General features: G+C 39.3%; 1 long non-coding RNA gene across 1 annotated transcript; it reads right to left on the bottom strand.

Moving 5' to 3' along the window:
* Positions 1-17,707: 17,707 nt before the first annotated feature.
* On the bottom strand, positions 17,708-25,510 carry LOC148131211 (uncharacterized). The gene is made up of 3 exons (XR_015748576.1): positions 25,014-25,510; positions 23,253-23,350; positions 17,708-17,899 (listed from the first exon to the last, which is right to left on the bottom strand). It is a non-coding gene; the product is annotated as an uncharacterized LOC148131211 (long non-coding RNA).
* Positions 25,511-26,029: the final 519 nt, after the last annotated feature.

Genomic DNA, 26,029 nt, shown 5'->3' with positions numbered 1-26,029 from the left:
GTAAGCCCAACTGCAGAGCATCGGAGAGACTTGGAGCAAACCGGTTCTCTGCCAGCTGATCTTCGGCACTACCGGTACGCCAGAACTGGGCTGAACCGGTAGAATACCACTACTGTATAGGACCAAATATTGCCATAGTAAGATAAAAACATGGTTGAAACTGCCTGCCCATGGGGTGGTAATGTAACAGTTATGAAAAGCAACCTTGAATACTGGGAATATGGTGTAAAGGGCAATGGCTTATCCCTTTCTTGTCTCTGTAGTCCACTCTCTAAAAGCCATTCCCTAAATTGTTTTTTTATCTCCTGCAGGATTCAGAATATCTTTGCTTTTATATGTTTGTCCTCCATTTACCTATTCCTATATGTGACTAGGCTGTTTCAAAGCCATTGACAACAGCACTGTTGAATTATCTCCCATACACTTGAGATTCATAATTTAGGTGATTTAATTTAGATTCATAATTTAGGTGATCTCAAAAGGTTAGTTAGAAATTATACCATCCTGACATACCTTTATCTTAGGATTCATTCCGTCTCTTCATAATAATTTAAATCACTCTCTCACTGTTGATAGAACACACAGTTTTTCTTACTGCAGTGACCTCTCACTGTTTAAGTGGGAGGCATCTTTTCAAATGATTGGAGCATGGTCAATGTGACTATCAAGTCCAATGTCAAGTGATGACAAAAAAAATGTGATTACATCCACAGAGGACATCTAATTCCTATCATTGTTTGGATAAATCTTTGTACCTAATAAGAGTTAGGTGCACAAAGACTGCATTTGAAATTCTTAACATGATTAAAGGACCTTTCCCCCTAGCCACGTTAATATGAATTCCTCACATCCTTGAGTTGCTAACAAATAAATTCAAATAGCAGTAACAACATGCTGTCCTGACTATCAAGCTTTAAATCTGCTTAATAACAAGGCCTGCAACTGGGGCCGTCTGTACAGATTTAATGGGAGACAAGTCTAGGAAAGCAATGGTGGGTTCTTTATATGGCTGCCCATCTAAACAATGACTTTTGACAGCCTATAAAAATTGAAAAACCAACTAAATAAAACAATCCACTATAATTCAAACAAAGTATAGGAACGAGAAAAAAAATCTTCTCTATTTGTAACAATACTTCAGTCAATCAAACAATAAACAAAGGTTAGTTACATCCTGGCTCAAATGCCTGTTTTGAATGTCAAGTCCCTTATGAAGGGCTACGTTCATCCAAATATCTGGGAGATGCTGTCTACAGAACAGGGCAAAGAAGGCACAACTCCTGGGTCCATCAAGATAACATTGCTTAATAGAGCAGCCCCAGATCAAAGTCCTAGGAGAGAGCAAAATCATTTGAGACGGTCCCACCAATAGCCAGGCCCTATGCCATGTTGCGGTGATAATCAGCACCTTCAACTGTGCCAGGAACGTCATTGGAAGTTAATGCAGCTCATTGACCAACAATGTTACGTGAGAACAATGTTCTCACTCCACTCCATTCTAGACCAGCTACTCAATTCAGAAACTACTGCAAGTGGTACCTGTGCAAAGGTCCTCCAAGCTATAGTTGACACCTACTCTTTGAGCAGAAGTAATGTCTGGGAGGACCTCCTAACTGCTCACCAACACACAGAGTTAAATATGGAAATCTTCTTTTAAAAGAATGCCAAACCTGCTTTCAAAAATAGCCAGCCTGATAAGTTGTAGGTGTAGAAGGATGAGGAAGGATGCAGAGAGTTTCAAAGGTGTGGAAAGCATGTAGCTTCTTTAACCTTCTATTGCTCTTGGTGCTTGTGACCTCTTAATTAGATTAACCCCTTGTCAGTTTTATCCATTCACCTGGGCTCTTATGAGCCTCGAAATTGTTTTAGGGATCTGCAAAGAGCCAGGAGAGAAGACTCAGAAATAATAAATATATCAGGTCGATCTGATTGAGATTCTAGTTATAAAGGAGGAATAAAGCTGGAAATTGTTATGATGCATACAGTATACAAATGCTGCAGTGACTGGCAGTACAGAACTGATTGAATTGGAATTTATTTGAGATAGAAACTATGGTGGACTGACATTCGAAAATGAGACACAGGGAAATGTCTTGAGAAAATGCCAGCCCTGAGTGAACTCAGGTAGCAGTATTTATTGAGAAAAAACACAAGCAAAAATACAGTATGCATATTCAGAAAACAATGACCTCAACAGGAGATTACTTCACCAGCATGAGAACACACAATCTTGGAAAGTCCCAGATGTTACCTTACTAGGATGAGATCATACAGCCACGGAAAGTCTCATGGGAAAGTTTGGAAAGTCCCATGAGAAAGCACAACTGTGTACCTTGAACTTTTACCTATTTTCCTATTCCTTCTAAACTTGCAGAATCAAACAGGATGAGACACTCATGAGCAAAGGTACTCCTACCCCCACCAAGAATGCCCACATCTCCCTAGACTTACTGCTAGTTATTCAAAGGCCTTACAGAAAATGATAAAATGATTAATAAAATATATTACCACATTCCCTCCTTTTTTATTTATTCAAAGATAGGGGGTGTTTTAGTGGCATAGTACACAGTTCCCTCATGACCTGATCCCACACGCCGGAAGACTGAGGTACACATTTGTAATAGATTAGGAATACATTGAATAAAACAACATAATAAGATACATATAGCAATAATAATAACAACCCCTTGCAATAAGGAGCGAAACCATGATCCATCAGGAAGCCAGGACCACAGACTGTCCCAGAATGATGCATTAAACCCATCAGCTCCAGATTGATGCTGAGCAATACGATCTTCCATGTCCTGAACAGTCTTTGTAATGTTTGGCTCATAATTATGTATAAAAACACAACAATGCGAATGAATTAAAGCACAAACTCCTCCTTGGGCAGCTAACATAATATCTAAAGCATATCGATTTTGCAAAGTAACTTTACAAATTTCAGACATTTCTACATTAATCATCTTAATATTCTTTATAGTATCATTAAACATAGCAACAGTAAAATTATTTAAAATATGAATATCCCTATAGTTCATAGCAATTCCCAAAGGCGGGATGAGACCTCGAGAAATTTGTGTCCGTAGTCTAAAACAGAAACATTAAACAGGATCAGAGTTGTTGCACAGGCTGAAGATATAATATCCTTATCAGGTCCCGAGTAAAGAATGTCTTGATCCTTATGCCAGGACCAATATGCTGGAAAAACCAAAGGATACCGCTGTTTGCAGATTAATTTAGTCCGGTTCCCCAAAGAAACCTGCTGCATACAAGTTGGTAATCTCAGGTAAGCAGTCATCTTTTCCCAGTCTTCACAGCGCCGCGTCCGAGCCATCGGCATCAAGAGAATCAGGAACCACAGATGCGCCATCCTGCTCCTCCGAAACTTCCTTCACGGGTGCCTGCGAATGATTCGGTCGAACACACCGACCAGGAACCCAACGAATTTGACCAAGATGTTCAACTGCTGCATAACCACGTCCCCACGTTATCAGCTCAGCAGGAACCCATGCTGGATCCGGAAGGAACCGCACCAACACCCGAGGTCTCACCGCATCTGTAGAAGGAGAAGAAAAATGCCTGCTGGCGCGCTGCAGGGGGTTACCAGACAAATTTTAAAAATTTAAAGTATATAAAGCTAGATTTAATTGATCTTGAATCGCCGGAAGCCCCAGGAGCTTCCTCCTTTTTATTTAATTTTGTCAACATGGTCTTGAGCATGGCATGTGAGCAACACATTCACACGCTGCTCCAAACATCCTTGTAACAGCAAAAGCAATCTTAAAATATCAGGTGATATTCCAGGAGACAAATAAGAACCTGCTACAAAGGGTAACAAATTATACACATACAATGAATCCACTATTAAATTAAAATCCTGATTGTGAAAATTTTGAAAAGCCAAAACTACAGCAGCAAGTTCTGCCTGCTGGGCAGACTTCTGCTCTGAAGTCACTTTTGTATGCCAAATTCAGATTTATCTTTCCAAACACAAGCACCAAAAACTTTCCCTCCATCAGTAAAAACTGTAGGAGCATCTGATATGCCCAATGGTATCCTTTCTTACATTTCGGGCACACTGATTTAGGACGAACACCCTGTCCCATTGATCTCTTATTCTGCTGACTTTGACCTCCTCCAGGAGCCCGACATTGCGCTTTAAAATGTCCAGGCTTCCCACAATTGAAACAATTCCCCTTTTGAGCATGTCCTGTTTGTAAAGCCAGAGCTAAAGTCTCCATGTTAAAAGACTGACTCCCAACCTTCCTACATGCATTAATCAAATCCGCGATTTCTCGCCTCCACTTGCTACAAGTGGATTTAAAATCTTTCTGCAATCTGTGTTAGCTTGTTCTACTGCTAACTTAAAAAGCAACTCTTTCTGGGCGAATTGATTATCAATTTGTCTTTCAATAGCCAATTTCAGTCTGCTAATGAAATTTTCATAGGGTTCATTGTTCCCTTGTTTGATGTTAGTAAAGGTCTTCTCACCACCTTCGCCGTCAGGGAGAGCCCCTACGGCTTGAAAAATTAATTGTGGGAGAAGAACGAACCCTTCCTCAGGCATACCATCTCTCTGTTGTTCCACTGTTGTAAAATTACCAGCTCCGTAAAGCTGATCTGGGGTAACATTTGCTGTTCCCCTCTGGACTGCCAGCTGTCTCCATTTCTGATCTAACACCAAATATTGAGCTGGAGTTAAAATCATATTCAACAGAGCTTTCCAGTCAGCCGGAATCATTTTATTTCCATAACCAACTGCTTCTAACAATGCCTGAGTATATGGCGATCTAACACCATATTCTTTTGCTGCTTGCTTAACTTCCCTCAAAATCCTGAGAGGTAAAGGCTTCCACTCCCGCTGCGGATTCAACGCAGCATCCATGACAATTTCTACTGGATTAAGTTGAACTTCTACTCCAAACTCCACCAAATCATCTCCTGATAATTCCCCTCTATTCTTTGCTTCTTGAATAGCTGCAGTAACTGCATCCACCTGAACCCTTAAAGGTAAACTCTTATCCTCTGACAGAGTATTTCTAGCGCCGGACAGTCCCCAGATTTATCTGGAGGTGCCGTCGGCGGCAACAAACGCATACCGCATGGTAAGGCGGCGAACCTTCTTCGGGGGTGATAGGAGCGGTTGTTCATAAGTAGCTAACGCATCCATAATCACCCTCCAGGTTAACAAAATTGAAGAAGGGGCACGAGGTTCCTCGTGCAAAAATTTCCCTATCTTTTTCCAGGACTCTACTTTAATACTACCTCCTCCGGATATGACTTAATATTTTTCCAAACATACTGTAGTAAGTCCTCAATTTCTTTCTTTCCTACAGCACAACCCCTACTGCCAATTCCAAACCCAAAACTATTCCCAATGATCCCTCTCAATTCCCTGATGTGCTCTTTCTGAGCCTTCGAGAGATCTCCCCCATACTCACGAAAAGAATCTATCTTCGTCCAGCGAAGAAGATGAGGGCCCAGTCGGCGTCCGCGACGATGAGTATAGGATGCGGGAAACGTATAGCCTTCCAAGCTATCACGTCGGGGTCACCATTTATGGTGGACTGACATTCGAAAATGAGACACAGGGAAATGTCTTGAGAAAATGCCAGCCCTGAGTGAACTCAGGTAGCAGTATTTATTGAGAAAAACACAAGCAAAAATACAGTATGCATATTCAGAAAACAATGACCTCAACAGGAGATTACTTCACCAGCATGAGAACACACAATCTTGGAAAGTCCCAGATGTTACCTTACTAGGATGAGATCATACAGCCGGAAAGTCTCATGGGAAAGTTTGGAAAGTCCCATGAGAAAGCACAACTGTGTACCTTGAACTTTTACCTATTTTCCTATTCCTTCTAAACTTGCAGAATCAAACAGGATGAGACACTCATGAGCAAAGGTACTCCTACCCCCACCAAGAATGCCCACATCTCCCTAGACTTACTGCTAGTTATTCAAAGGCCTTACAGAAAATGATAAAATGATTAATAAAATATATTACCACAGAAACAACAACACGTATCTGGAAGAACCTGTCTTTCTTTCCTGATTTACACTGACCCTCTGTCAGGACTATCGCATATGGAAAACGTGGACAGAATGTAGCAATCTGGCAGCATCTCCCTTTGCATCCACTTCTGAAGGCACATTCAAAAATCCAGGAACATCGAAGCTTCACGGGTCCACATATCTTTCTGAAGGGATCTGCTTTGGCTCAGAATTTGGGATTTGTCCAAACCCAGTAGTATACACCCCTAGAGTATATATTGTTTCTAGGTACATCATTCAAATGACATGTATGTCTAGAGCAATGGGCTAAGAAACATAGCAGGCTGCTGTGGCAGTTCCTGTGTCTGTCGAGGCTGAATTAACTGGAGATACAATCACTCTGTGCCATATTTCAGCTGTGTACTTTTGAAACTCATCTGGAAAGCAGATGAATGAAGAGGCAGAAAAATTAAAGGTAAGGGATAATACACAGAGAAGCTCTGGGATTCTTTGTTTAAAAACCAACTCATACCCAGGAGCTAAACCTCTCCCATAATTTAATAATCAATTTTGTGCCCTTGCTTTTGCCATCAATGTTGATTCGGCATAATTTTAAAAGAGAAAATCTTTATTTACGGATGAGAGATTTTCTCTGAATATTCTCACAGCAAGGAACCCAAGTATGCAAGAATATCAGTAAATATTTTTATTGTTTTCAATAACAATGAATCATGGAAGAATAATTATTACTTTACGCCCTAAAATGGATGTAAAGCATAGTTTGCAAAAATTAAAATCAAGGTACCACTTGATCATCAGCCTAAAGGTGATGAAAAGATACATTGACTGAATCCTAATTTATCTCCGAAGGCTATTCTCCACATTGCCTTACATATATGCAGTGCTTTCAAAGGTCCTTCTGTTTATTAAACACCTCTCTTTAAAATAAATTAGATTTAAACCCCACCTTTCACCCAGAAATTGCAGATTGCATACCCAGTTTTTCAGGTTTTTCAATAATTATAACTCTCAGAAATAGATTTTAAAATTGATTATGTTTCATATTAGCTGTATCACTAGATTTAATATCTTAAAGTATTGAGCCAGTTCTATACTAATACTTTATGGATATATTTTAGTTTCTACAAATTTCACTCATTTCACCATTGCTCTGTATATTCTTTTCTGAATATATTAGCACTGTTATATTGTTGCGGTAGTTATAACCTCTGGTTATTATATAACCTCTGGTTATTATATTATAACAAAATACATACATTAAGTTGTGTGCGTTTGCAGTTACTGTTGTTTCTTGTGTGTTCATGTCAGTGTTGACTCCTGACAAAGTGTTGACTCCTGACTCCTGACAGTGTTGACTCCTGACTCCTGTTGTTTCTTGTGTGTTCATGTCAGTGTTGACGCCTAGACAAATCCCTGCCAGGTTTTTCTGGATGGAGGGGGCAACATATTGGAAATGGTTTGGCCTTGTTTGCTTTCTTCCTAGGGTTGAAAGAGAATGACTAACCAAACGGCATGTAGTTGTCTTTGTGCTCAGGGCAGAAACAGAACTCAAAGCATTCCTGATTTTTAATCTGATGCCTTAATCTATTGTCCCAAACTGGCTCTCAGATTAAAAGTTACCCAGTGCATCTTCAAAATGAAAGATGGACTTGAACTCAGGGCTCTCTTGCCTAAGTCCATCCTATATTGGTAGTTCTCCTGATGCCAAGCTCTGGACTGTCAGAAGAACAGAATAATAGAGTCAGGAGGAACCTTGGAGGTCTTCTAGTCCAACCCCCTGCTTAAGGAAAAAAACCTCTATGCCATGTCAGACAAATGGCTATCCAGTGTCTTCTTAAAAACCTCCAGTGATGAACCACCCATGATTTCTGAAGGCAAGCCATTCCACTGGTTAATTGTCCTCACTGTCAGGAGATTTCCCCTTAGTTTTAGATTGCTTCTCTCCTTGATTAGTTTCCATCCATTGTTTCTTCAGGTGCTTTGGAGAATACATTGATTCCCCTCTTCTTCTTTCCTTAGATACTGGAATGCCTTTAGTCCTTCTTTTTATCAAACTTTCTTTGGACAGTTCTGACTCTTTTTAGGGAAAGGCTTAAATTATTTCTCCTGAGTCAGGCTTTACTGAGTTGTACTCCTAATTATCTGACTTGCATTTTGCAATGTTAACTGCTAGTAATTTATTGCAGAATATTTGCCTCTTTGAGTCCCCTGTGGGTAGAAAGAGTAATAGAATTGGCCACCCAACACTATTAGATCTGTAGGCAGGGGTGGGCATCAAAAATTTTAGCAACGGGTTTTCTGCCTGGTTGCTGAGTGGGCGTGGCCATGGTGGCCGTGGATTAGTCAGCCTTCTGCACCACGGGCATTTTTGCCCTCCCCGGGCTCCTTTTCTTCGAGCCTCCGGAAGGGTGAAAATGGCCTCTCTGGGCTCTGGAGACTCTCTGGAAACTGGAACAGCCCCATTTCTGGCCTTCCTGAACTTCTGGGAGGCCCATTTTTCACCCTCCCCGAGCTTCCGCACACACCCTACACTTATCCAAAATGGGCCACATGGGGACTCCTGGGAGGGGAGGGGAGGGCAGGATGAGTGAGGCCAGCCAGGAGTAGGATTTGGGGGTTCTCCAAACTGTGCAGAATCTTAGCTAGAGGACCTCCTGAACAGGGGTGGGATTCTACCAGTTTGCACCTATTCGCTAGAACCAGTTGTTAACATGCTAAGCAGTTTGGCGAACCGGTTGTTAGAAGAAATTACTGGCCTAATCCTGTAAGGAAGACAGGAAGGAAACATTCTGGTGTTGCTTACAGAAACTGCCTTTCCGTTAACCCTTATTACATTCTTGGCAGGACTAGACTTCCTGTCTCAGGAACTTCTCTGGAGTTTTTTCCCCCTCCTTTGCTGGTACTTTGCTTGTGTGGAGTGACCATTCAAAGTTACAGTGGCACTGAAAAAGTGACTTAGGACCATTTTTCACACTTACGACTGTTGCAGCATCCCCACAGTCAAGAGAGGCCGGGCGAGGAGATGTGTACCTCGATGTGAGTGATGTTGAGTTGGCCACGCCCAGACAATAACATGACCACCAAGACACGTCCACCCAGTCACATGACCATCAAGCCATGCCCACCAACTAAGCCATGCCCACAGAACCAGTTGTTAAAAAATTTGAATCCCACCCCTGCTCCTGAACCACTGCAAACCCACAGCAGCCCACCCCGTCTGTAGGATTCTAGAAGAGTTAAAACTTTGCCTTGGATGCTTTTTCATATGCCACCTATTCTGTGAGAATATACACAGTCTATATTGAGATGATTTATAACAGCGGTCCCCAATCCTCGGGCCGCGGCCTGTTCAAAACCAGGCTGCAGGAGAGACGGACAAGTGCACGAGCTCTCTCCGCTTGTGGGAGTGGAGTTTCATAGCAAGTGCCTGCCACTCCCGTGAGTGGAGCTTTGCCTGCAAGCGGAAGCACCCTCTAGTCATGCACAAAGCTCCATTCATGTGAATGGAGGGCATGTACGTGAAACAGTCCCCATCCCACACAAGGCTGAAGGACCACTGGTTTATAATATATGGCTGTACTGGGAACTGGAAAGCTGGGAAAGGTTGGGGACCGCTGGTTTGTAATACATGGCTGTATTGGGAACTGATTTTGAAAAGTCTCACACTATTCATTAAGCAAAACAGATTTCAGTCAGGGTAGAAGATGCCAAATGGGGTTGCTGGCATGCAGGCTATAACAGAGACAATATTTTACTAGAATAATTGGATATGAAAACCATAAAAGTAATTATTGGGCTGTAGATTCTTGTATCTGCTTTTGGTGCTGATTTGTTTAAGGGTAACAACTTGAAATAGTTTGGCTACTGTTACATAGATGCAGAAAAGTCTGTTTGACTTAAAGATGAAAACATATTATGAAATGTGATGACATTTTCTTCTGGTCTCCTTTTAGAGGAATATGTCTCTTTCTATATCGTACATTCAGTATCACCCTTGGCAATAGCTTTAGTACGACGCTGCCTGTGGTTTTCTACATACACAGGGAAGAGAATGTGAAAAGCATTTGGATTCAATTTCAGTATTCAGTTATGTTTTTCTACTAGCCATTTTCTACTTTAATTTTAAGTGGAATAGCCATCTGTAGAGCCAATCTCTAAAAAAAAGACAAATTGCTACTTACAGGCAAAGATTTAATATCTTTGTCTTTAAACAACATCAGGCATAATCCATGAAAGGGCTTCCATATGAAGCATCTGGAAAATTTGCATGGAGGATCAGCCCACAGGTAGTCCTTGGCATGCAACCCTAATGAAGCCAGCCCATTAAGGTCGTATATTGTGATGATTGTAAAAGGGGATGGTCATATCATCCAGTCAGAGCTGAAGAAGCTTCTTGGATGAGAAGCAAAACATCTTCAAAGAAAAACCAGAAAGTTTCCAGTTGACTCTTGAAAAAGCACCTAGGGACAACCTTGAACTGGATGACTGAGAATCTCCATAGACATTTAGCTACCATGGCGTTTTTTTATGACTTCAGCAGTCACTTAATGACTGCCACAAAAAAGACATAAAATCAGGTCAGTCATATGACCATCCCATTTTATGACCATCATGATATATGACCATAATGAGCTGGCTCCATTATGGTTACATGTCAAGGACTACCTGTAGCGTGATCCTCCATGCACTCACTCCACCGCCATTCTAAAGCTGTCAGACTGATGACCATCACAACACTGTACAGTAACAAATTCCATAAAGTACTTTTATTATACTGATCCCAAGTCTCACCTTATCATTTTTATGAACGACTCTAACTTCTAAGATTGTAAGAGTAGACATTGTTCATCTCATCCATCGGGTTTTTCTTATACCTATACTGTGTCTCTCAACTATATTCATCTCAAGTTAGTCTCATGTGGGCATAGCAGTTGTGGCATAATAGTAGCCAGTGGTTTCTAAACCAAAACCAGATCTCTTCTCCATGTGTCTTATTTCCTGATCTGAGAGTCCATGCATGTCTTAATGTTAACCCTAGAACGGATGGGTACATGATCATTTCTTTGCCAGACAAAAGGATTGCCCAAGGTCCATTGCTAAGTGCCCTCTACCAAAGTCCTCACTCCATGTAGCAAATTCTGCAGCCATGTCAATAAGTCTTAGTCTTTAGGTATTTATCTTTTCCCAAAAAAATAGCTTCCCCATTTCAGTTTGTATTTAAAACAGTGTGATTTATGACAGTGAATAAGTTGACATAGTAGACTAAAGTAGGGTTTGTGGATCGTTCTGTTTGCCAAAACAGTGAAATAAGTAGGAGACTAAAATTAAAGATTAACTGGTCTCCTTAGTTTACATATTTTACAATCTTAAGAGAGGGCTATAAATTCCTTATCTTTATTTTGAGCTGCACTGATGCTAAATAATTTCCTCTCTGTAAGAATTGTTACTTGATGTGATATATTGGGAAGAAGAAATGTTTTCATCATATTTATTTATGTCAGAAAGAAATCATCAATATTTTAAAAATGATTCAGAGATATGAATGTCTAACGTTGTTTTATATCTTCAGAATACAACTCCTGGGAATAAATTCCACTGATTACAGTCAGCCTTGCTTCAGAGTAGATCCACAGAATTGCTCTGCTTGTCTTGGTTGGCTTGTTCTACTGTTGATTTCATGTTGGTAATTAAGGCACTATAGCACTGAGGTGTTGTTTTTTTCCTTCAATATTTGGCAGTGGAGGTTTAAGTCCCATTGAATGCAACAGACTTATTACTGATCCCCGAGTACAAAATTACAGCCCAACTTGGCTTGATAAATGATATTCATCATTCTATCACACATCATGCTGAGTCTTTTGAATTCCACTCCCTTTAGTTTCACTGCAGGAGCACTTGGGAGACTTGAAAAAAAAAAATAAACATGTCCTTTTTATAATATAAGGAAGTCATATACATCATTGCAGTAGGTCCAGGAATCTTGACCTCTGAAGAATTAAAATCAGCCAAGCTCAACAGCTGCAGATTCTGCAGGAAAGCACAATATGGTGTGCAGTATTCTGCCATTCTCTTACACCCACACTCCCACCTCCTGCCGTCCAAACCATACAATAAGCTTTCAGATTCTTTTGGCCAAGGACCACAGGCTTTGTAAAACCCACCAAAGAGCCTTGGCTCTTGCTTCCTCCTTCATTTCTAACACACATCTTCCAGGGTGAGATTTTCATTTCCTACTACTCAACCTGTGCACTTTGAAGTACTACTTCTGGGAACATCTGAGCCAAAAGTACTTTGGGAAAATGTGGGAATATGGCAAGAGAATCAGATATGTCAAGAATAAAACTGGAAAAAAAATCTGATGGATTTTTAGAACATAGAGGACACTCTTGCGCTGGTAAAATTAACAGACCACTGTTGTCCAGAACTGTTTATAGAAGTCTTTCCCATTTTCCAGAGAACTCCTTGTGATAAACCTTGAAACTTCTTCATGCACAGTATGTGTGCTATCTCTGAAATGCAGTCCTTTGATAGTCCTAGATCAGGGGTATCAAACTGGTGGTCCACGGGCCAGATGCGTCACCTCAGGCCATTCCCACCCCAGCTCCGTGAAGGGAAAAAATGTTACAATACATCATGTGACAGCAACACAATGCTGCAAATTGGACACCCGTGTCCTAGATGGTTAGTAAGGAACTAGAAGAACAAAAGATGCAATGCAAAAGATGTTGCAAAGATAATAGGATGAATTTTTTTCTTTCTTTTTTCTTTCTTTCTTTCCTTTTCTTTCTTTCTTCCCCTCCCTTCCTCATTTTAGTTTGGTGAATCAGCACATTGCAATATTATTCTCTGTCTAAGAAAGTCTATTTTCCAACATGCATTCAGCCATGAAACTCATCGGGAGACCTTCCCCAATTAAATTCACCAAATCTAAGCTTTCATGGGGTTATTCTGTTGGCAAAATGGAGAGAGAAAGTCCCAGGAGGGTCCTCAGAGCACAAACACAATACATTTTTCATTCTTTCTGAAGGAGAGTGTTGGCCTTGCAGTGAAGTCACATCTGGAATGTCCTGTGTCCTGTCTTGTGCTTCTGTTGACTTAACCTTTTTCACTACAAACATACACTCCTGGGGGGAGAAAAATAAGTTCTTCAAATTCTTTCATTTATCACAGTTTTGGTCTCTTTCACAGATCATTACATTTGCAATTGGGATCATTACTTTCAATCAGGCTCCATAAAAGGGGCTGTTGTGTGTCCAATTATGTTGTTTAAATGTGCAAGGACCATGATACCAGATGGGAAAAGTACTCACGTCATGTCATGCCATCCACGGGGGGTGGAATATCAAAAAATGGTTTCCTTTGCTGAATTTAATGTACATGGAAAAACTACAGAATCAGAGGGCAAACATAGAGGATTTTTTGACATTTAAATATTTTCATAACAGGAACATATGACAGCTCTTCAAACAAGCATGTTTTCTTATTTTCACAAGGCCCTCCATTAGCTCATGTTGTTTAGATTGGTAATACTTGCAATGAGTAAACGTTCTTAGCACATGGCATGTAAAAACAAACAGCTTCCCTTGTGAGGTGCATTTCCATAGACAATGTTAGTAACCAAATAGCATTTTACAATGAAATCCTGTTCTGATCTGTATATGAGAAACATCGTGTTGTTGATGATGATGATGACGATGATGATGATTGGCCTGGCTCCCACAATGCAGCTGGGTTCTGCTGGCTACTGATCCCATCTCTCTGTCCTTAAGTCTGCCTTATTTTCTGATCCTATCACCCCCGCCCGAAGAGCTGTGCAGGGAGAGCAGAAACTGGAAGAGGACATTGTTTTTTATTGTTTCATTCTTAACCTCTAGTAATGGGTCCTATCTATTGACTACTGCTTCTGTCTAAGTACCTGAACTGTTGCAGAAATTCAGTTTGACTTCAGTTGTAACAAATACCACACAAGGAAGTTTTATAATTAGAGGGCTATAAACTTGGCTATTAGATTGGCAAGCTATTCGAGGTTCCTGCAGTTGGATAAAAAAAATCAAAAGTCAGAACTAATGAGATGAGTCTCATGAGATTCTCCAACCACCTTAGAAAAAAATGGCCCAACCTTCACAAGATCAACAAATTCTCATGACACTTCTGTTATTTTTTAAGTAATGTTTGTTTCATTTGGGAAGACAATGGACACTATTTTACACTGCAATTGAAACACTGGCTCTCATACTTTGTTGTGTTGCTAAATCCTGTGGTAGCATAACTATACGATGAGAAAAATGTATGTACTATTCATACGGTATGTCTATAATTAGAAATAATTATCCCAAATTGCTTCCTCATCCATTCTCTCCCCATATCCCTTCACGTCTATTTACTCAAATTGTTCTTTCCTGGGACTTTAGTAAGTGAAGGTTTTTGGACACTGTACTGGAGATAAAAAGCATCACATACTATATGTTGGAGATCAACTATTTGATCAGTTGCTAAGTTATAAAATTGACAACTCAGTAGAAAAATTGGTTAATTGTGCTAAATAAAACACAGCTAAAGTTATGGCCATTTAATATAATTTTAAAATATCAAAATTCAAAATTACAACTGCTTCTATGTGATATGTTTCCTTATAATGATCACATGAAAATATAAGTACTTGTATATTTTTCCATGCTCATAAGAAAAATAAACAGTTAAATACAGTTACTAACAACATGAGATTCTCCTCTTAAAATTCTGGCCAAGAGAAATATTATCCTAAGTAGTTTGTTATGAAAATGTTTGAATAAAACAAGCAGTTCCAATAAATTATTATTTTTTAAATCTAACAATCTTTAATCAACTGAGACTTTAATAAGTCTGAAGATAACATGACATGAACATGTTATCAAGAGCATTTAGTAATCATAAAATACTTTAACTGATGGTCTATTTGGCATTATTGCGCTGGACACAGATGATTGATGAGTATATGAAAAAAAAAGTTAGATTCCATGGGACATCTGTTGTTACTGCTGTTTTAGCCAATAAAAAGGTTAAAATTGTTGGATCACAGAATTGTCTGGTGTAGATTTTTTAAACTAAAGTTACTGCATTAAAGAAACTGGCCCAGGATGTTCAAGAAAAATTAAGTTGGCAATGAATCAGTTGAGACATCTAAAAATATATGACAGCAAAAATATCATATAACAGTCAACAGTGCTTCAAAAGTCAAATTGGCTGCAAATAACTACAAATAATAGTTTGAAGTTCTAAACCTTTTTATATAGTTAGCCAAGGTAAGATTTTCTTGTTGTCTTGACACTTTAATGGGATGGCAACAGCATTTGCTTTAGGTTTCTGGCTCTATTAATTTCATCTCCTGCAGGAGAGACTGTTGGAGTTGATGACATCTTCGCATTAGTATGAATCATCTGCCTGCCTAGCCTCTTATTTTTTTTCCCATGACGTTTGCAATCACAGTTCTCCCTCCAGAGGGCAAAAGCAGACCATGTTCCCCAAGCAAGCTTAGAAGGCTAAATCCAGAGCTTAAAATGACTGATGGACATAGCTGCAGACTAGAGGACCAGAGAAGAGAAGTTCAGGCATGCCCATGCACCCTAATTACTTTCTTTCTCTGCCCACAGTTGCTTCTATTATGGACTAATCTCCATAGGAAAATCAAATTAGCACCTGTTAGGAGAATTTAAAACCTTCAGGAAGGAAAATAAACGCCCTTAGATTATAACAAATTTGCATGCTCTCCCTTTCACTGTCTCTCAAGCCGAGATTCTATTTTTATGTTATAACACACAGTCATGGCGCTTTCCAGCTATTCCCCACTGGCAGTCTCCAGATGTGTTGTACTAGCTAGATAGAAGGAGCCAAGTTAAAGAGTATATTGTAGGAGTGTTACAAAAAATTAAGTGATACTATCTGGCTGGAATGAAATGGGAATTGAGGTCTCAATTTTTAAACAGATAGAAAAAGGTTCCCTCAGTACATTATCACATCAGTTTTCCCACGCTGGTTGCTGAAAATTAAGGCTCATCATCCAGATTGAGCAAGATGATGGAAAGTATGAACTATATAAGAGATAAGAAGTTATTTTCTCGGAAAGTTTATTCTGAAAATAGTATCCTAGCTTTTCAAAGCTTCTTTTAAGCAAGAAAACAATAGCTTTCAACAACAATATTTTAATGACAGTGTTTCCAACTGATGTTGTGTGGCAAGTGAAAATGAGTTTTAAAAAAATATAAAACAAATCAAATTAAAGTCCAAGAGAGAAAAATAAAGAGAGTGAGATAAGGAAAACGAAATTTCCTAAGCTCCTAGCTGAAACAGATATGCACTCCAATTCACCTTTCTATCTTTCCCATGAATGAACACTGCAAATAAGAATTGAAGAGTGTATTCCAGATAAAGAACATTTAGTACAAGCCTCCTGAGAATCAGTTACTTTAGAATGCAAGTGACTATGTGCTGGAATTTAAAAAGGAAATGTGTTTTGAGAGATGACGTGCAAGTATCCTATCAAAGTAATTTTAGTACGCTACTTCATAAAGTTTGATTTAAATTAGTCCTTTCGATCCATTTGATCCTTACTTACATTTGTCTCAATAGTCACATAAAATATCTGGGTTTTCACATTTACTTGAAAACCATTACTGTCTTTTTGTTCTTTCACGCTGCACCTTTCTCTCTCCCTCCTGCATTCCCATGTTAAATATATTTATTAGATTTGCTTTCCATCCATCTCGCTTTGAGGCAAAATACCTTAAAATAGCATGTATTAAAATAAAACCAGTTAGATTACAGTAGATTAAAATATTCAGGACAAAGTTCGTGTATGTCTTTAGCTGGGTCAGGAAGGGAAAATAAAAAACTAAAACTTCATAAATTACAGTCCTAGAAGCAAAGCCTGGGTAAGAAGATGTCTATTCAACAGGTGTCTAAAATGCATAACCCTTTCCAAATATTCGGGTGTAAAGCATTCCAGAGAGATGGCATCACTCCAAAGGAAAAAAAACCCATCTGTTAGTAACTCAAAGATGGCAATCAGAATGTACAAGCAACAGAACTCCTCTAATTTAGCTCAGCTCCAAATCAGGGAAGCCGATGTACCTGGTATCCTGATTCCAAGTTATTCCGGACCTCACAAGCCAAGCAAAAACCACACTTGATAGTTTACAGGAAGCCAATGTAGCTGCTTCATTACTCGTGTAATGTGTGTATGGTTAACTACCTCATTCGACAGAATGAAACCTGCATTTTACACTAGTGTAACCAGTATACTCCAGTCAGAATCAGCTCAAGATTACTGTGCAATCTTGGAGAAACAATTCTTAGCTCCCAACTTCTGACAAAGGAGCCAAAGCCAGGAGGCATGGTTTTACAGGAGTAAGAGCTCTCTTTATTCCCAGTGGAAATCAAATAGCCCACTTCTTGGTTGCATTACAAAGAAGACCAAGCTACTTCTAGTTAGATTTTGTTCTCTTTTATTTTTATTGATTGGTTGAAATGAGGGAAATGATTTGGTTTTAAGAATTTTATTTTTATTTTAACTTCTACAGTGGATGTTTTAATATTTATATCATGGAAACCACTGAGAACCAATTCCGGGTTGTGATGGAATATGGATGTATTTATTTTTTAAAAATAGTGCAACTTCCAAACCAGACACAAGAATAGTCTTGTATTACTGTTAAATTTGCAGGATATTGTCCTCCTGACCATAGAGGTGTCTTGAGCTTCATATAAACAATGTTGAATTGCATACCTGTTCTTTCCAAGGAATTGCAATTCCCTGATTCCTAGATCTCCATCTTGTCAGATTTCAAGATCACGTCATTTGCTTTCATGTAGTCCATCATTTAATTTCACACTTTTCTCTTCTAAATGAAGGCAATACAGGAGAAAAGAGGGTGTAAAAATAAAAATAAAAATAAATGGAAGGATTGCTTAAAAGTTTCCATCAAATTTAACACGAATTTTCAGCAGATCTAGGGCCCAAAATATTTCCATAAAATCTCAGTTGAGATGTTGGTAAAATATGAATGGACCATAATTAGATTCATTGCAGACTGAATAACCATCACCATCATTAAGTTTTCCTTAATGTTTCTTACCACCCTGGAGAGCAGTCTTGTGTATAGTGCCACTCAGAGGTGGTATTCAACAGGTTCTGACCAGTTCTGGAGAACCAATAGTGGAAATTTTGAGTAGTTCGGAGAACCAGCAAATACCATCTCTGACTGAAGATTTTATGGTATCCTTCCCCTGCCCACCAAGCGACATCCACAGAACCGGTAGTAAAAAAAAAAAAAATTTGAATCCCACCACTGGTGTCACTGAACAATTTCCTAGGTCGTATACTAGTCCATATTTTTATAAATGATTTGGAATATTATTAAATACTTGCATGAACCAAAAGGAGGGTTAGAAAAACAACTACAGACCCCTCACATCCTAGACATAATCTTTTTCAACTGCTCCCCTCAAGACACCGTTATTGCAGGCCAAAACAACTACATTCAGAGACCCTGAATTCTCACAGCACTAGATCAAGCCTAAGAAATGTACCCATGTAGTAGGCTGTATTACTATTAGCATCTTTCTCATTTCTCATCCTTTCTCATCTTTCCTACTATTTTCTTCTACTGATTTCTTATTATTTATCACATTGTTTGTATTTTATGATTAATGATTGTAATTATTTGTGATCGATGACCTATCGTTTTGTTGTATGTGTGTACACAGAGAGCTTTTGTTGTGTGTCCAATCACACTTGGCCAATAAAGAATTCTAATCTAGTCTAATCTAGTCCACTCTACTCTACTCTACTCCATTCTATTCTATTCCATTTTCTGTTCTATAAGAAGAATTAAGATGCAGTATAATTTTTTCATGAATTTTTATTTTTATTCAAAAAAAGTTAAAATACAAAACTCCAAAAAAGAGTTTTATAAAAACAAATAAAAAATGAGCAAGACATTTAAAAAAATGTGCATTAAAAATGACACAAACACATATACACATATTATCCCCCCTGATTGCATACTGATAAATATATTGCAGAAATATTAGTTGCCTGCCCCTTGTGGAACAGGTCCCAAATTTTTAAATTTTGAACTCTATGTGCAAATTATTAAAATGCAAAATAATCTTGACATACAAGAATATTGGACCGAAGCCAACACAAGATTTCAACAGTGATAAGTGTTGCCCTGTGAGCCAAAATAAACAAGTACAATATAGGAAGTGGGGAGAATAAGTTTGACAGCAGTACCTGTAAAAACAATCTGGGTAGCACTACTAATCACCAGTTGGACATGAACTATCAGAATGAAGCGGTTTCTTTTTTAAAAATCCTAGTGCAATCTTAGATTATATCTGGAAAAATGTTTATCTAATGATTGTCTTATCCTATTAATTTTAACCAAGGTTCCCAAAAGATGGCATACTCCAATTCTAATTCTCTCATCTTTTCCTGTCTTTCTTCCATTCTATTCAGATGGAATAGCTGTGTAATGGCTTTTCATTAGTGACGTTATACAATCTCCACATAAAAACATCCAGATGTTTCATTAACAAAAAAAGTCATCAGATCATGGAACAATAATATTTCCATCCTATTTTGTACTGGTCATTTTGTCCATCTTGGTTCTGGATGCTATGTTTCAATAAACTGAAATGAGTCTAGTTGACAGTGAACTATAAGGCAAAGGAGAAAGACTTTAAATTGAGAAATTATTTGAAAGAAATGAGTATATTCAATCTAGAGATGTTTGAATTAAAAGTAATGTGAGAGCTAAATAAATAATTTAAGGACTATTACATATAAAATGAAACAGTTTCATTTTCATTTACTCCAGAATATTACATTAAAAAGCATCATTATATAGAAAGTGCAAAGAAGCCAAATTTAGGTAAACATTAAGAGAAACTTCCTAATGATAAGGTCTGGGTAGCACTACTAATGGAACACATGGAACAATGTGTGTCTCCTTCATGTAAGCTATTTAAACAGAGCCAGAACAATTATCTGTCAGTAATAATCTAATCTCATTCTTCATTGTAGAACTTGCACTGGGATTATCTTTAGCATATTATAATTAGTAAACTAAAGTAGCTCATGTCTGTGAAATCTGAAACCACAACTCTGTTATCTCTATTGCATTCTTAACAAGTTGTAGCCTATAAGACCATTTGCCATAGAATACCTTGGAAGCCATGATGGTGAGGCCATATGTACATACCTAGAAGCACTAAAAGCCAGGTTATTCACTACCAGCCCTGCAGTGAGATCCAAGAGCTTGGAGATGACTGCTGCAATGGAGTAATCAGACAGTCAGTAAATCAACAGTAAGCACATTCTGCCCTTAATGCCTGGTGTAATATAAGACACTCAAACCCAGCCATGTGTGTGTGAGACAGGGCTTCATACCATAGCCAAGATCTCATGAACAATAATTGCCAAGCTAATAGCAATAGCTCTTAGACTTATATACTGCTTCACGGTACTTTTTCCTGCCTCTCTAAGTGGTTTACAGAGTCGGCATATTGCCCCCAACAATCTGGGTCCTCATTTTACCAACCTCAGAAGTATGGAAGGCTGAGTCAACCTTGAGCTGACGGGACTTGAATTGACAAACGGCTGGCAATCAGCAGTCAGCAGAAGTAGCCTGCAGTACTGTACTCTAACCACTGTGCCACCATGGCATCAGAGCTGCTGAAGACATGCAAAAACCTAGTGGCCAAATTTCAGATAAGTGTATATCTTGTCTTTTCCCAATCATGTCTTCATGGTGTACATCTGATCTGTGCATCCATCTATAATCATATGAAGGAGCAATGAAGGAGGCCCAGAGACGTGATATTTACCAATAGCAACTTGATGCCATGTCTCTAGTAATCCTGTCATCCAACCCTTGATAAATAGGCAATGGTCAGAAATGGGGACCTGGACCAAATTTCTCTGGAATAGACTATCCCACTGTCTCAAATCTCCAATGGGCTATCAGTGCATAAATATTAGCTTGTATAGGTGCTCTATATAATATAGATCCCTATATTAGCTTCTTGAAACTCCAACCCTCCATATTTTGCTAGAGATATCATCTCAACCAATCCAACCCAATGAAGCAGCACCTGGATACCAGCCCTCTCCTGTTACTCCATTCATCTTACAAGACCCACAGTGGCACAGTGGTTAGAATGCAGTACTGCAGGCCAGTGGTGGGATTAAATTTTTTTTACTACCGGTTCTGTGGGCATGGCTTGGTGGGCGTGGCAGGAGAAAGATACTGTAAAATATCCAGTCACAGGTGGTAACTGCTGGTTCTCTGAACTACTCAAAATTTCCACTACCGGTTCTCCAGAACTGGTCAGAACCTGCTGAATACCACCTTTGCTGCAGGCTACTTCTGCTGATTGCCAATTGCCAGCAGTTCAGCAGTTCGATTCTCACTGACTCAAGGTTGACTCAGCCTTTCATTCTTCCGAGGTCAGTAAAATAAGGACCCAGATTGTTGGGAGCAATATACTGACTCTGTAAACTGCTTAGAGAGGGCTGTAAAGCACTGTGAAGCGGTATATAAGTCTAAGTGCTATTGCTATTGCTTCATGGGCCCATGCCTATTTCAGTATGGCAATATCATAACCATTCCTTTCCTGTTTTCTCACTGGCTAGATGCTTGTCTCCCTCTACTCTCACTTCAAGGGGGCTCTCTCTGCCCCATATTTCTCACCCACAGAATGTCCATATCACCCATGCCCAATATTACTACATCCATCACTTGACAATTCTGACTTGACTTCCTTAATTTGGAGCTCAGCAACATTTGGAAGTCTACAAGTTCCTCATTTTTCTCAGATGAAGGGATGAAAATTTCTATGAGACAAACAGTGTTCACATTAGTATTATACAAAATGGACTAATGGCCTTTCTGTTTATGGGGCAGTGTCATTTTATGTTGTAGCTTCTGTAGCACAATGATTTTCAGTGTGAGTTCACATATAAAACTCTTACTCATCAAATGTACAGTTATTAAATGTTGAAAAACCAAGTGATGCTACATTGAACAAAGAAAAAGTTACCTTTCTTACAGTAGGATAATTCCCTGCCTAAAGTTGGAGTAGCAAAGGAAGTGTTAGTACCGCTTTATAAGGTTTTGGTAAGACCACATCTGGAACGTTGCATCCACTTTTGGCCACCACAGTATAAAAAAGATGTTGAGACTTTGAAAAAATGCAGAGAAGATCAACAAGGATGATTAGGAGACTAGAGGCTAAAACCTATGAAGAACAGTTGCAGGAGTTCGGTATATTTAGTCTAGAATGACTAGGGGTGACAGGGTAGCAGTGTTCCAATATTTGGGGGGCTGCAGTAAAGAAGAAGGGGTCAACCTATTTTCCAAAGCACCAGAATGCAAGACAAGAAGCAATAGATAGAAAGTAATCAAGAAGAGAACCAACCTAGAACCAGGAGAAATTTCCCAACAGTAAGAACAATTAACCAGTGGAATGGCTTGCCTTCAGAAATCGTGGGCGCTTCATCACTGGGGACTTTTAAGAAGAGACTGGACAGCTAATTGTCTGAAATTGTATAGAATCTTGAGCAGGAGGTTGAAGGAGAAGGTCCCTTCCAACCAATGGTAGGATTCAAAAAATTTTACTACCAGTTCTGTGGGCGTGGCTTGGGGGGCGTGGCAGGGGAAGGATACTGTAAAATCTCCAGCCAGAGGTGGTATTTGCTGGTTCTCCAAACTACTCAAAATTTCCACTACTGGTTTTCCAGAACTGGTCAGAACCTGCTGAATACCCCCTCTGCTTCCATCTCTGTAATTCTGTTTTTCTGAATAAAGCAAACTATCCCCCAGTCAGCTGTTGGACCCATGGCCAACTATTATTTCTATAATGTTTCTCATAACACCAAACTTATCCCTTTATTTAAACTGTTCCAGAATAAGGATTCTGATTACAGATTTTGAAAGGGGATGATCCACAACAGTGCGATAAAAAGATTTTATGGGCTTTCTTCTTTCCTTTCAATAACCAGTATCTGTAAGTGAAAGGTCAATGCCACTAAACAAGGAGCCTGCGAGTGAAGCACTGATTCTTGACTACCATGTAGCATACTTTGCAGCTGAAAGGCAATTGTTGTAAAACCTGCCAGGGATGGAGTGTAGCAATCGGAGTTTATTGTCATTTGTGCAAAGAAGATTTGACACTTCCCAGGTATTTTACCTTGGGGGGTGTGGGGAAACAGTGGATATTTGATAAAGAAATAAGAGCTCAAGAGTTCACGGCCATGTTTACTATTTCTCCCAGAGTGTACGTGGTTTCTGAAAAGAAAGCAAAAAAGAAAACACTTTATTCAGAAATGAATATATCCCAAGGTCATGTAAAATAATGTAGATGAAGTTTATGCGGGGAATTGATGCATTAAGGCCCTAAGGAAACAGGCTAGTGAGGGCTCTCCAAATCTTATGTGCTTCAGTACCCTCCCACAGAAGCACCCAACAAAAGCTCAGTCTTTTAAGCTTCTTGTCTCCCGAGTTTACAACAAGCACTTACTTTCCTTTTGTGAAAGTTGCTGCACTTTTTCAACTTGCCTCAAAGGAAGGAGGTGGCCTGATGACCAGCTGAAATGCTTCACCCAAATGTTTATCTGTCATTCACACAATGATAATTATGTAAACTATCTTTCCCTATCAGCAGGTTAGAAAACTAAACAAATTGTTTATTAGCCCAATGCTGTGGTTCCGAGGGCCAGTTCTGCATCAAAAAGCTGCCGTTTGTAGGGTAGGATTGCAAGGCTTCCAAATGAGCTTTGTGCCCTTCCTGTAATGCTTTTGTAGTATGGGATGGCAGTTTGGCTTAGTGCCCAGTGTTGTCTTGATTTCCTTTCTGATGCAGGTAATCCTCGACTTCAGTTCATTTAGTGGCCATTCAAAGTTATAATGGCACTGATCCTGCCCTATAGTTTAGGTTCTCCTGCAGGGCGCTGGATTAGAAGAGTTCCAAGGTCTCTCCCAGCTCTATTCTGATTCTGGAAAGAAGTGAATTATGACCAGGGGTGGGATTCAACCGGTGTTACTACCAGTTCGGTACTTACGTTTTATGCATGTGCGTGTAATACAACCAAAGCTGTGCCTCCCAGACAGCTGATAAGCGCTGCGCGCAAGTGCACAGCGTTTGAAAAGCCTCTATTTCCCTGCTTTTTCAACTGCAGCTGTGCCGCACAATGCAGCTGAAGTTGAAAAAGCAGGAAATAAAGGTCAGGTAAGAGCCCGGATGGGCAGGTGGGCCAAACAACAGCAGACACAGAACCGGTTCTGTGTCTGCTGCTCTTCAGAGCTACCGGTTCTACAGAGCCAGGCAGAACCGGTACCATCCCACCCCTGATTATGATCGTTTTTCACACTTATGACTGTTGCAAAAGTCCCACGGTCATATGATCAAAATTCAGACACTTGGCTCATATTTATGATGGTTGCCGTGTCCTGAGGTCATGGGATGCCCTTTGCAAACCTCCTGACAAGCAAAGTCAATGGAGAAGTCAGGTTCGCTTAACAATTGTGTTACTAACTTAACACCTGCAGTGATTCACTTAACAGTGGTGGCAAGAAAGGTCATAAAATGGGGCAAAACTCACTTAATAAATGTCTCACTTAGCAACAGTAATTTTGGGCTCAATTGTGGTCATAAGTCGAGGACTACCTGTATTTGTTAAGAAGCAAACAAGCAGAATATCCCTCCCTAAAATGTTACAGAATAGCATAACTTGGTAGCATGAGGAATCTTCAGTCTCGACAGTGGTGTCTTCAAAGTGTGGTCAGACAAGTTGGTGTCAGTGATAGTGGACACTTCTGATCTGACAAAGTTTTGCCCTAGAATGCACATTTCACCCCTTAAAGGTTATAGACATGAGAATATTAGTAGTATAGAAATGTACTTTAACTCAGGGTTAAAGCCAGGGCAATTCAAAACAGACTTTTTTCTCACCTGTGGTGCAATGATGACAGGCAGCTCAAACTTGTCTTGTCCCAGTTCACAAAATCTCTGTGAAGCTCCAGAGTCAGTTGTCAATTTGTTCGATGACGTGGCAGGCACAGTGGGGGAAAAAAAGAATGAAAAGGGGCTTAGTGAGAAAAAGGAAGGAAGGAAGGAAGGAAGGAAGGAAGGAAGGAAGGAAGGAAGGGAAGGAAGGAAGGAAGGAAGGAAGGAAGGAAGGAAGGAAGGAAGGAAAGAAGGAAGGATTTCAGAATGTACAGGTGCAATCTCAGAGTTAGTGCTTTGCAACATGACCTAGATCCCAATACCCAGTTAGAGTGGAAAATTAATCAACACGGGAACCAGGATGAAAAACAGTAATTTTCCATTTTAAATCAGTAGAATTCAAGGTGACTTTCAGGAAGAATTTCTTAATTAAATTCATTTAATTTATTTATTTATTTATTATTAATTAATCATTTAATTAATTAATTAAACTCATGGTTAACAGCACCAAACTTGATTGCAGGAAATACAACTTCAGCAACAGAGTGGTCAATGTCTGGAATACTCTACTTGACTGTGGTTTATTCCCCAAACCCCAAAAACTTTAACCTTAGACTGTCTACTATTGACCTCACCCCCTTCCTAAGAGGTCTGTAGGGGGTGTGCATAAGCGCACCAACGTGCCTACCATCCCTATCCTATTGCTTCTTTTTATTTTTCTTATATGTATCCATCTATTCATAACTATGTTTATACTTATACCTATTATCTTGTAAGCAATTGACAAATCAAATAAAATAAATAAAATACATAAAAAATAATGGTAAGAACTGTCAACAATGAAATAGAATGCCTTAGAACAGAATAAAAATAACCTTTAAATTAAGATTGTTGTGACCTCTACTCTGCATGCATTTTAACCTAATGCATTCCTACAATCGTGCTACCTCAGATATTATATAAAGAAAATGTTAAATGCTAAAGTTTTGTTTTTTCAGAAACTAGAAAGCCCTGCCTATTTC

This window comes from Notechis scutatus, chromosome 3, assembly GCF_049901735.1.
Source record: "Notechis scutatus isolate UNSWTSFEM ecotype Mainland chromosome 3, rNotScu1.2, whole genome shotgun sequence".
NCBI classification, from domain to species: Eukaryota; Metazoa; Chordata; class Lepidosauria; order Squamata; family Elapidae; genus Notechis; species Notechis scutatus.
The sequence above is the reverse complement of the archived record's forward strand: the minus strand, read 5'-3'. Positions and strand labels throughout refer to the sequence as shown.